Below are 12,980 nucleotides of genomic sequence, written 5' to 3'. Positions count from 1 at the left end.
ATGGTTTCCTTTAGATGGTTTGAACAATGATAATTTCTTTCTCAAATTATTACAAGATGGAAGCTTACATAGTGTTAAAAGGAACGACTTTATTGATTTACAAAGTGTACAAAAATACAATAAATAGTTTTAATTTTATTTATTTGAAGAAACAACTGGAAAAATTATAGAAAACCATGCATATGGAAATAAAGTTGATTGCCACTGATATTCCAGGTATGGCTACTGTGATTTTAGAGCTGGTGGGTTCAAGCCTAAGGTTAAAAATTCAAGGCCCACCAGCTTTGTAGCTTTATTTTGAATTGTAGACACAAAGTAGAGAACTGGTTACAGTTTTGTCAGTGAGTACGAAGGAATCATGCCTCTTGGCACTTTTAAATGTGTTTATTAACATTTAATGTGTCTGTAGGATGCTTTGAAGGATGTAGTTTATACAATTAGAACATTTACGAGGGATGAGTCATAGTACATGAATCATGTTTGTTATCTGTTTTGAAATTTAAAATCACTAGCAGGTTTCCAAAATGCATGTTCAAGTTCTAAGGAAGAGAGAGGACAAACCTTCGATGGGTAAAGAAAAGGATGCCGCACAACACACTTCAGAGAAAAATAGTATTTCTTATAGACTTCAATGTTGAAATCATACAGTAATTGCAAGGAAAGATTTTCAGTGGATCTGACATCTTTCCTTCGGGTTGGCCCATGAGTTGTCTATGAATGGTGTCAGCTTTCTACTTGTGCCGAAAACATTCAGTGGTTCAGTGCCAAAGCAGTTTTGACAAACTTTTTCATTGGTGCCAATTCTCATGATGGTGTGCTCTCAGCATTTGCCTTTGAATTTCAAATGGTTGTAAAACTCCAGGGGTTCACACTCTGTGAATGAAATGAGACAAGAAGATGTCAGCAAAACTGTTTAGCTGCATTTCATTCTTTTTTTTTCCTTCTTGGCTCCAACGTGGCTTGAGACCTGGCATACTGTACAACACAGTAAAGTGTTAGACAGAAAGTGCTAACCCAGTCAGAAACAGTGAATCCTGCAAGGAGAAAGCAATAAGCTACCAGAAAGGCATTGCCGACGCCTTGCTATGCCTCCAGGCCTAGAAAACAATTATAAAAATGGTACATTTGGAAATCACTGTGTCCCAGGCAGAAGCAATAAATTGACTGAGTTAATGTACATGATTTGACGAGTGATATAAACATGAGCTATATGGCAAGCACACCTCAACAAGAAAAACAAGAGTTTAGTCTGGTACCCAGATGTTATTCAAATACACAGCTGTTAGGCACTGCATTGCCAACATTCAGTGATTTTAATCCTTCAGCCCTTACATTGTTTTATAGGGACAACAACAGCAACCTTATTCAAAAAGCTTAACCAATATCATTTCAGTAGTGAGTTCAAAATGCCCACAGTTACGCTAGCTTCTGAGTGAAGCTACATTATGTTGAAGAATCTAAAATCTATCTTCTATGATATCTCCATGATTCTGCTCTTAGGAATGATTGAGTTTAAGAAAAATATAATATAGATTCGATTGGATTATAAAATAAAACAAGATTATGGGGTGCCTGGGTGGCTCAGTTGGTTAAGCATCTGACTCCAGCTCAGGTCATGATCTCACGGTTCATGGGTTCAAGCCCCGCGTCAGGCACTGTGCTGACAGCTCGGAGCCCGGAGTCTGCTTCAGATCCTGTGTCTCCCTCTCTTTCTGTTCCTCCCCTGCTTGTGCTTTGTATCTCTCTCTCTCTCAAAAGTAAATAAAGATTAAAATTGTTTAAAAAAAAAATAAATAAAACAAGATTAGAGGTTTATATATCAGCTTTCACTTAGGATGCTGGGATAAACATGAATGTGTGCACCACTAATTCAAGTGGCTTTTCTGTTCATCATTTTGACTTAGTGTAAAGAATGCCATCCAGATGACATTAATTTACATTAATACCACACTACATTTGAGGTGTTTGTTTGTTTTGTTTTTTTGTTATCTTCTCCATCAATGCCTCTGGCCACGCGTAGTAAGTGTTTGGCCAAATTACCAGATTCTATAATCGTTCACATCGGTGCGGTTTACATTTTCCTTCCAATTTCAATTTGGTGCGGTAGAGATTAATACCTTAGGTAATATATCTGGGGACACAGTTAAAGTATGTATTTTCAGTGAATGACTCAATTCATTGAAGGAACAATGAAGCTATATGAAAGCTGTCTTGGATGTAGGACAAAATCGCTTAACCTCTGCCGTGTCTTTTGTAGGATGGTGTAGGTTATGGAGTTGCACTCAGCAGCTGATTCCAGGAGAGTAATTAGGAAAAGAGCCAATTTGCTATTCATAGAACTCTCTCTGAAGCAGAATAAAAGATATGCAGCCTTTCTTTTCCACTGACCCATTGTGAAAACACTGTAAATACCTTGCTCTATTCTGTCCCCTTAAGAAAGACCTCAATGGTGAGATTCAGTTGTAAAGATATTCACTAATATGCCAGCCAAATGTACAATTTATTCATGTTGCCATTTTATGAGATGGGGAAAGGACTATGGCAGATCAACACTTTCTCAAACCTTGGTATCAATTTTTCCTTGGTCCTCCTATAGTGGCAATGACTATTTCTATTTATGGACTTTCATTACTTTCCAAATATATTCTTTCACACAGCAATGGAATTTGATCACATAGCTAATATATCTCAGCAGATTTTACATGCATGACTGCTATCTTCATATTGATCTTTTTAAATTGCTGTAATACTTTGCACTGTGTCTAAAGGCACTCAATGTTTCTTTTATTATAATACACAAGGGAGCCTTGATGTTCACCTCCTCTTTTCCTTGCATCTCCTCTGTGAGTTCTTAGTCTTCTCTTAGGTAACAGAATTGCAAATGTACACACTCTACATCTTGTATGCACAAAGAGCGATGTTTCTCTTTATTTCTTGTAAGAAAAAGCTCTAATTGCCTTAAGTTTCCATTTGGCTTCCAAGGTCTCCCAGATCCCCCAGGTTAAAATCGGTTCTTTCCTATTAACTCAGCCTCTTCCTAATAGAAAGTCACTGGAAGGTAAAAACAGTCTATGTTTAAAATCATATTGGAGTATTTTTCTCCCTATCAAGCTTACCCTTCACCCTCCCTATATCTGTCCCTTAGAGAAAGTTTTTATGTGTTTGACTAGAGATGCATTTGGTACAACTGCTGTCCTCTGGACTTCTAACAGTCTTCAGAGTCTAGGTCTGCTTCGGCCTCTTCAATCCCTATCAGGGTCTGGTGTCCACTGAAGGTTGGCTACCTATTTCTTATGGGTGTCTTGTTGCCACACTTCAGAGACCCCAGTGAAGGAGTCCACCTTTATAGCTCCTATATTATAATCCCAGACTTTCTGATCTACCGGTTATCTTCAGATATTCCATGGACTCAAAAGTGCAGCATATCTCGGCTCATTTGTCTGCATCATGTTGGTACCTGCAGACTCTGAGGGGCTGTTCTCCAGCCCAGCAATCTAGTCAACTTCTCTAACCCTTGCCTCTCTATACCTCAGAATGACATGTAGATATGGGACTTTGCTAAGGGTAGCAGCCCTTGACCCTAATGTTAAGATTTTCATCTATTTCTTCTACCCCCATCCCTCAAGATAAAATTTTCTAGAGGCTTTACAAAATTTTGGAAGGAGATATTCTTAGGTAATAGTCCCCAACCATTTTTTTGTTATTGCTCACTGAACATCTCTTTGATATCTTTGTAAAAATGAGCTTTGAGAATTTAGGGAAAAAAAAAAAAACTTTTCTCAGCAGGGCCTACATTTAAAATTATTGTAATTACCTCTATTCCCAAAATGTTAAGTCAGAGATTCAAAAATGATCAGTAACTCTTTTATTCCAGGCCATATTTTTCTTCCCCTGAAGGAATGGATGCCTTTTGTTTAAGAGCTAGAAATTCTCAGAAAAGCATGATTGAAAAGAAATAAATATATGTGGAAATATTTTAAGGATATGTCATCTTTGGGTTTTTACCCATTTGTTCAGTTTGGAGCTTGGACTCTGGAGACAGACTGCATGGATTTGGGTTTAAATCTTGGCTCTTCTGTTTACTACCTGTGTGAACATGAGCATTATTTTTCCTCTTTGTGCCTCCCTCTGTGTGTAAAATAAGGATAATAGTATCTGTCTAATCACACAAGGATTTTAGTAAGTGATCTAATGTTTACAAATTTCTTAAAATAATTCCTAGCATAATATAAGTTCTATATAAGCAGTTAATAATAATGATAATGACGACGATAATAATAATATGCAAATAAAATTAACTGAATCTACAATTACCATGAAATTAAAAGTTTAATTATAAATACACACACACACACACACATGAAAATTCTATCAATGGCCAAAAAAATGATATAAATAGCACATAGAAAGCTGAAGTTGCAGCCTAAGGGACTTAGAGAGAAGAGAAATTGTATATGTTCTTACTGCAAAATTAAAGATTAGGCAAAAAACTAAAAATAAACAAAAATTCAACTGAGTATCCACCATATGTCAAAGTTTGGTCTGGGCGCTGAGATTACCACTATAGACAAGACAAATTTTTGGCTCCATTTAGCATAAATTCTTAGTGTGAATGAGATAGCGAATTAAACAAGTAAAAATGAATAAAATAAAATATTGATACATACTTCAGAAAATAAACTAGATAAATAAGGAGAATTAATATGGTAGAGGTAGAATTTACATTTGATGTTCCTGGGGACACCCCTCACAAGGCCTTTTAAGTAGAGACCTGAATGAAGAGAAGAAGCCAATCGTGAGAGAGCAAGGACACCAAGGATGCATTAAGGGTGATAGAAAAAATGAGCTCGTTGTTCCCAGGAAACACAAAGTGCACTGTGGTATGAAGCCTTGGGGGTTTAAGCAGTGGAGTGACACATTCTGTTGTATGAGTTTAGGAAGAAAAATCTGACTGCTATGCAACGAATAGATTGTAGGGGGCTAGTGTGGAATCGGAGATACCACTTAGTGGGCAATAGTTATAGCTCAAATTAATGGTGGTTTCAACTGGGACAAAGTCAGCAGTGGTAATTATGGGGAAAAAGTTTCACATACTAGGAATTTTGAAATATGGCTTTTGGTATTTGCCGAGGACCTGCATGCAGGATAAAATGAGTCTCTTCCGCCAGATATTGGGCATCTTACATACACCTCTTAGAAACACACCATTTTCACAGCCTTTGTTTTATACACAGGCAGAACCCTAACTTCCCCTCTTTCCCAGAGTTGCTTTGGGGTTCCAGAAAATAGACTTTAAAGGGTTATTTGAAAAGCAAACTAAGATATACATTTGAAAAGAGGCCAGATATACACTTGAAAATGAGTCAAATCACAATAAATACCTCAGAAGAACACAGAGTGGGGCACTCAAAATCTACAAAGTCATAATGATTTGATTCTAAGGGAGTAAAATATTAAACCATATTTTATATGTTGTATGGAAGAAAGTCCATCAAGTATCTTTAACATAACCTTTTATTTGAAGACACCAGGCCTGAGAAATCGCCAAAGGAACACTCTGACCTTGTGCAGGAGGGTGGAATGATTTAAGGAGGGTTAAGCAGGCAGGGTGAGTGGCAGTTTGGCTGATTTCAGGATTAGTTAGTTAAGGGTGATTCTTGAAAAGGATGGAATCACATGTGAGGACGATCTGGCTGTGACATCTGTCACCCTATTGATCACCAGGGTTGACTTGGCTGATGTGGCTGACTAAGCAGGTGTCCCCTCCCTCCCTCATCGCTTCATGTGCATCCCTCCTGAAGCTGTGTGCTCTGTGGAAGAGGACGACCTTCCTGATAGAGAATTATTCTTTTGTCAAGGGGATATGAGTAGCAGAGCTTCCCTGCTGGAACCTCCAAACAGACTCTCAAGGTACATTTTTGTAGGAGAATATAGGGTAGTCAAGCTTCCAAGACTACAGACATATCCAAATGAGTGCTGCATGTGGCAGTTTGCCTTTCTTATAAAAACATTTTAAATTTTTAAAAAGGAAGGAATTATTTGTGCAGATAACTCTTGTTTATGCAGTATGGTTTTTGTCAAGAGTGTGAAGTAGCCATTAGGAGCTGAGGTCACGTACAAGAGATAGTAGGAGAAATAGTTGCCAGGACAAAGGCATATGAGGCACTATAGAAAATCCTCAATTCTTCAATCTATCTCACACTGAGTTTCAATTTTTAGAGCACATTACATGACATCTGTTGGGTGTGGAGGAGTTGATTTTGTAGTTAGCGGAGATGGAAAGAGATGGCTAAGAGAAAGCTCAAGGATGATGACATGTTTTTTGGTTATTCATTGATTCTATTTTCATCTCTTGTCTCCAAAGAAGTAATAATGAGAAATTCTCACATACATAGGAAGGGAATGTTTGACCCACAGTGATACTCCCCACCCAGTAAACCCCCTATCACATATATACACTTGGTTTAGGAATGTTGTACTGCATTCTAATAAGGTTGTCTTATTTAAGCAACAGGGTACCTCACATTCCTGGGGAGTAGGGGCCTGGCTCTCCGGTGCATATGTGAATCATTCCAGATTCTCTGCCAATTATTCAAGGAAAAAGTGTGATCCAAAAACAGAAAAATAGGAATCCACAACATGAGTCCAAGGCAGGCTGGTGAAGAGGTGTCTTATCTCTCTTGCCTAACTCCTTTGAATGTAGATTTCAAGGAGGGTGGGTATAGCTTCCCTGAAGCAGTCACTAAGGCAATCCCTACCACACCCCAATAAGTCAGCACTTTGATGGGGCTAAGCCTACAGCCTCAGAGAGAAAGGCAAGATAACATTTATTACTTAGCTTGAATACACTGCATATATATATATATATATATATATGTGTGTATATGTATATATATACATATATATATATATAATTCTGCATAATGAAGTCATAGGTGATTTCCTCTTAGAACAATATATCAAAGGGGGGTAGTGCTTTCTCAAGGACAAAGAGATCCCTAGTGAAGAAGAATAAGGGGATTCCCATGTAAAACGTTCCTCCACTGCAACCATGGAGGGGCATAGGTTAATTTCAGGAATGAATTACTGGAAGCTTCCTGAGACAGAGACCAGAGCCCAAATAATGGCTATGGACAAAACCAAAGAGAAGATGAAGGAATGGCCAGATAAACCTTAATTATTCCATGAAAACTTTTAAGATCAACAAATTTCCAGGACAACCCAAGATAAGCACCTCTCTTTGGTCCATGTCCCACCAAACACACAATGATGGGACAGGAAATTGATGCCTTCCAATTTCTCTCATTTTACAAACAGGCAATGCTGCCCCTTTGCAGACTTCTGACCCCGAAGACAATGTGAAGTAACAGGTTTTTCCACCGATCCCCCCCACCTCTCACATGCCATTGATACAAGCAGCAAGACTGAGAACATAACCATGCTCTCTCCGTTAGCATATCTGTGTACTAGACTTGTCACATTCTCTCCCAACCTATCATTTATGATAGCCCTTGAAATTTGAAATGTTAGCATCTGTATTATGGGAAAAAACATACAATTCCCTTCATGGTATTTCTCCTAGAAATCCTTTAAGACTGAGGAGAAGATAGACTGTATGCTCAGTCCTAAAGAGGAAATTGCTCCCGAATTCTCCTGTGCCTCAGCTGCCCCTGCAGTCTCGTTCACAGTTTGATTCAGGGTCATGCTTTTCCACCTATGGACACACTTTCCCAGTCTTTCTCCATCTCAGCTACTGTCTGAGGCTTTTGTCAATTCATCAAGTTAAATGAGGCTCAGAAACCAAAAAAAATCACGTAGGCTATATTTTTCAGTCTACCTTCAGTAATGTGTAAAGAAGAACGATCTATTGTACAGTTTCCTGGCCGAAAGAAGCCATTATCATCGTCCATTGAGTTCTTTCCATAGTATATAGAACTGTCAGACTGCCCTTGTACACTTTTAAACTGTAACAACTTAGTTTTAAGGTACAATAGAAACCATCTGAAAATGGCATTTTGAAGCAGCTTTATAAAAGTTTGGAATCTATATTATATAATTGTTCAAAGTGCTTTCTTATTTGAGACCCTGAGACAAATGAAAAATGGATACAACTATGGAAACTTTAAGTGATGTGCTGTGGAAGACAAAATTGAATTCCATATTAGCTGGTGAAGAAAATTCAATGCACCAGATATATGCTGATTGTTTGCACTGTATTAGCAGCTTAAGTAATTCGGGTTTTAAAGTCTGAAAGTCAAGAAAAGATACCGCAACTTCAAATCCCCTTCTGTAGCTCTCACGATTCAAAACAAGTTAGTTCTGTTTTGACCTGTGTAGGGTAAATATATGTTGATTTTATAAAATAGAGAGAAAATGTTTATGCACCTTTATTTGCAGACTCCTCACCAGCCTTTTTGGCTTCCTTTTGTGTTTTCTTTCCTGGATTTAAGCATTTTTTATGGCCCTATGATTGGCCCCTGGAGAGTCTTAAGTCACAGTCATCATTACTGTGTACCAGTTGCTCAAGTACATCTTGAGATTCTATCAAGATATTTTCTGAAAGTGTTCACTTGAGAATTGTATCTACTCCCAGGATAGGAAATGAAAAGAAACACATGTTAGGGCCAGTAGGTACTGTTGAGTAATATTCTTTATGATCGTGATTTAATTACATTGATTTATTGATTTTGCTGCAGTTCAGTTTGAAAGTGTTTGGGATGAGTCATAACCACAAAGGGACTATAAGTCAGGACTGACTAAAGGAAAAACGTTAGCTTATGTCTCATGGTAGGGAAAAAAGAGGGGAGGAAAAAGAGGGAAAAAGTGAGGGAAATATAACTGAGGATAGTAGCAATGACTTTTTTTTTTTTTTGCATTGGTTCTTTCTGCAAACAGATAGCTGGTTATAGTAGTGGATGTCAGACTTAAGAGTGCGCAAAAATCACCTGGGGCTGCTGCTTAATCATGCAGATTCCAGATTCTCAGCTTGGAGAGTCAGACTTTATAGTTTTGTCATTGCTATTGTTGATGACTTGGGGGCAGGGAAGGGACTATCATCAATCTATATGTTTAATCAGCACTCAGGTTGATTCTGATATAGATAGTTGAGTGACCACACATTAATATTAACCTGTTCATAGGTGCCCTGGGAATACACTAAGCCAGCTTTGTGTGAGCAGGTACCTCTGTTATCTGGTGGAACTAATGGTATAACCTTCTAAACCTGTGTAGGAAATAGTGAGGCTTAAAAAGAACAATCTGCATAAGATATTGGGCACAGTGCATGGAATGTAGTAAAGACTCCATAAAATGTTAGTTCTGTTTCCTCTGGCTCTATTACCAACCGTATATCCTTAAATGTGACTTCATGTGCCTTTCCTTTTTAAAACAGGGATTGTATAAATTGTATAAGTCAGTAGAGTGAGTCAGGAAGTAGAAGTAGAAACAGTGAGGTCTCAAGGAAGACTGGTTTGAGCTCTGCAGGATCTCATGAGCCAGTACCTCACTCTGGTAGCATTTTAGGTTCTCAAATACTTATTTTGTCAGTGTTCATGGGTGTTGAGGCCTGAGCCAGAAGACTGAGTCATGCTAAATACAATATCCAAAAAACTAAGGTAAACAAGGGATTGCTAAATTGCCAACCTTACAGTGAAATATGAAACATATACACTGACAGCTATGCCAGCTTATTTATAAACAAACCTTGTCACTATGTTCAAATTGCATGGGAACAAAAAAGGGGGGAAAAGGAGGTCCAAGAGTAATAATTTACTTCTAGAAATCACTGTCAGAAAGATCATAAATATTTTAAGTCTTTTTGATTGAGCTTCATAAGTTGATGGTTGCTTGGGGAGCATGGAATCAGAATGAGGGAAATTAGGTTAATTAAAATTTTACTGACTTTGGAATAAGACATTCTGAGAAATCCATTAGAACAGTCTAGTTCTGCATAAATACTCAAAATAATCTGACAATACATTGTCTATGGCTCTGGCTCCTTATTCCTTGACCAGAACTAACATTTCCCTCTTGGGCTATGCAATTTACCAGGCTTAATATGTGCTCTTGATTGCTTTCCAGATATATTAAAATATTGACAAGTTACTGCAAAGCACCTGAAGGAGTAGGTCTCTAAGAAAAGATTGTATTATGTATGAAATTTAGACCCATGATTCAGTTATACAAAAAAAAATGCTTTGTTTTCTATAGCTATACTTAATTGAATTTTTACATTTTATCTCAGCAGATTGTCAGGGAACTTTTCATCAATCATTAGCATCCTTGTACATTTCCTCCTAAAGAATATTACCGGAGGTTTAATCTCCCTGAACCTCCACCCTAGTCACGTGTACTCATGAGGTTTTTCCACATTTTTCAGGCAAGAGATCTTTTATATTGGGATTGCATATAGGAATTAGTAGAGCTTTATCCATCATCCTTGTTTTTCCCCTGTTAATCCTTAGTGATACATGTTATTAAATAAAATTTTATTTTACCTTACACAGTTATTAAAAGTTGACTTCTCCAGGCACGCCTGGGTGGCTCAGTCAGTTGAGCGTCCAACTCTTGGTTTTGGCTCAGGTCAAGATCTCACCATTCCTGGGATGGAGCCCACATTGGGCTCTGCTCTGACAGTGCAGAGCCTGACTGGTATTCTCTCTTTATCCTACTTTCTGTCTCTGCCTCTCTCCCACTCATGCTCTTTCTCTCTTTCTCTCAAAATAAATAAACATTAAAAAGAAAGAGTTGACTTCTCCACATAGTTCCTCAGAGAAGTAGCTCCACATCATATTTTTTTTTCTCTGAAATATTCTTCCCCTGTTTGACAACCTGCAAAAAGAACAATTTACACAACACTAACAAAATTCTACCATTTGGCACAGGTCTCATTAGTAGGAAACCAGGTATCTCATGATTAGTGTTATTTTTTTTTTAGTTTTATTATTTTTTTAAATTTCAGCTATATTGAGGTTTAACTGACGAAAGTGTAAGGTATTTAAAGTGCACAACGTGGTGATTTGATATACATATACGCTATAAAAGGATTTCTTCCATCTAGTTAATTAACACATCTATCCCCTCACATATTTATCTCTCTTTTGGCAGGGGTGGTGGTGAGCATATTCAAGTTCTATTCTTTCAGAAAATTTTAATTATTCAATACACTGTTATCAACTACAGTCACCATGATTTACAGTAGAGTCTCAGACTTGATTCAGCCCCTTGCAACCGTTTTTCTAGTCTCTATTTCTATGTATTTGACTTTTTATTTTTTCAGTTTGCGTACATAAATGAGATCATGCAGTATTTGTTTTTCTTTGTCTGGATTATTTCGCGTAGCATAACGTGCTCAAGGTCCATCCATGTTGTTGCAAATGGCAAGATTTTCTTTTTCTCATTTCTGTATAATATTCTGTATCATATATATACATATGTACCTCATCTTCTTTATCCATTCATCTGTTGGTGGACTCCTAGGTTGTCTCCATATCTTGGCTGCTGTGAATAATGCTGCACTAAACATGGGATGCAGATATCTCTTCAATATCTTCTTTTCATTTCATTTGAGTATATATCCAGAAGTGAAATTGCTGGATCATGTGGTGGCTCCGTTTGTAATTTTTTGAGGAACTTCCATACTGTTTTCCACAGTGGCTGCACCAATTTTTATTGCTATCAACAGTGCACAAGTGTTGCCTTTTCTCCATATCCTCACCAACACTTGTTATCTCTTTGTCTTTTTGATGATAGGTGTTCTAACACGTGTGAGGGGGTATATCATTGTGGTTTTGATCATTGTGGTATTTTCATGATGATTAGTGACATTGAGCATCTTTTCATAGTGCTATTTTTTTAGTGATTGCTCAGAAAAGGTTTGGTTTAACTCCGTGAGGTGTCTAAACTGTGTTCATCTAAACCAACAAAATTGGTCTCAGTTATCTTTTTTGTTGTTGTTGTCTGATAGTATGGAGGATAATGTAGAATTCTTATATTGAGGAGAAGCTCAGCTCCTTGAGGTGCATTCTTTTGGAAACAACGAGAAATGCATTGAAGGGTTTATAATGTGCAATTGACCAGAAGACATTGAGTCAACTTTGAATAAAGTGGCAATATTCACGTATCATCTCTTTCATAACCTAATTGTAAAATTCCTATGCCCAAGTAGATGGCCTTTCTTCTACCTCACACTTTCCTAAGACTATTCATGGTGAAATATGATCTGAATTTGGCAGCCTGCTAGTTACACAACTCACCAGGCAATTCAATTTTGGTGAGAACAGTTCATAACATACATTTCTACAATGCAATCTATACCATATTGTATTAATAGAGCTCTTCATAGAAATGAAAATCAAGTAACCATAATTTTACAAATGAGCATGATTATGTTTTAGAAGATGTATCATGGCCTTTTTCTCTTTGTGGAGCTAAGGAAAAGTTCTGCAAGAAATGCCCCATCTTCTTCAGAGGTATGCTGCACCATGGTTCCTTCAAGTCCTTTTAGTGTTCTAAATATGTCTGTAGGAATTCCTTCACTGGTTACCAGTCTTCATGTTCTAATACAACCCAAGTTTTGTAAGTATGCATCAAGAACTCCTTTTTCTTCCTTTGTACTGAGAATTCGTTCACAGCAACCCTCACAGGGGTAGCCTTAATGGCTGGTGCTGTCCGTCTGTAGCCGGTGACTGTCTTAATATTTGGCACCTCACAGTTTTGCCTCAGCTAAGAGTATTGGCTGAAGTTCCAGCACACTCTGCCTGGCACATATTAAGCCCTAACTAGATATGTACTGAGTAAGTGAATATATCCCACTTGATGTCTTTTCACACATGTTTAACTTTATACCTTTTTGTCAAAATCCAAGGTTACTTTCCATATTTATTTTCCTCCTGAACTAGACAATGTCCTCTTCACACCCACTTTCTGGGCTTTCCCATCCACATTCTATGTTATTGTTATTTAGAATTTTGAATCCATCC

At 37.6% G+C, this 12,980-nt stretch overlaps 1 protein-coding gene across 2 annotated transcripts in view; it reads left to right on the top strand.

Annotated features, from left to right (window-relative positions):
* LRRTM4 (leucine rich repeat transmembrane neuronal 4) overlaps window positions 1-12,980 on the top strand; it is a 711,554-nt gene that overhangs the window by 478,562 nt on the left and 220,012 nt on the right. The gene's annotated exons all lie outside the window — the stretch shown is intronic.

The sequence above is a fragment of the Prionailurus bengalensis genome, chromosome A3 (assembly GCF_016509475.1).
Source record: "Prionailurus bengalensis isolate Pbe53 chromosome A3, Fcat_Pben_1.1_paternal_pri, whole genome shotgun sequence".
In the NCBI taxonomy this organism is placed as follows: domain Eukaryota; kingdom Metazoa; phylum Chordata; class Mammalia; order Carnivora; family Felidae; genus Prionailurus; species Prionailurus bengalensis.
This window is presented reverse-complemented; position numbering and strand designations above follow the sequence as displayed.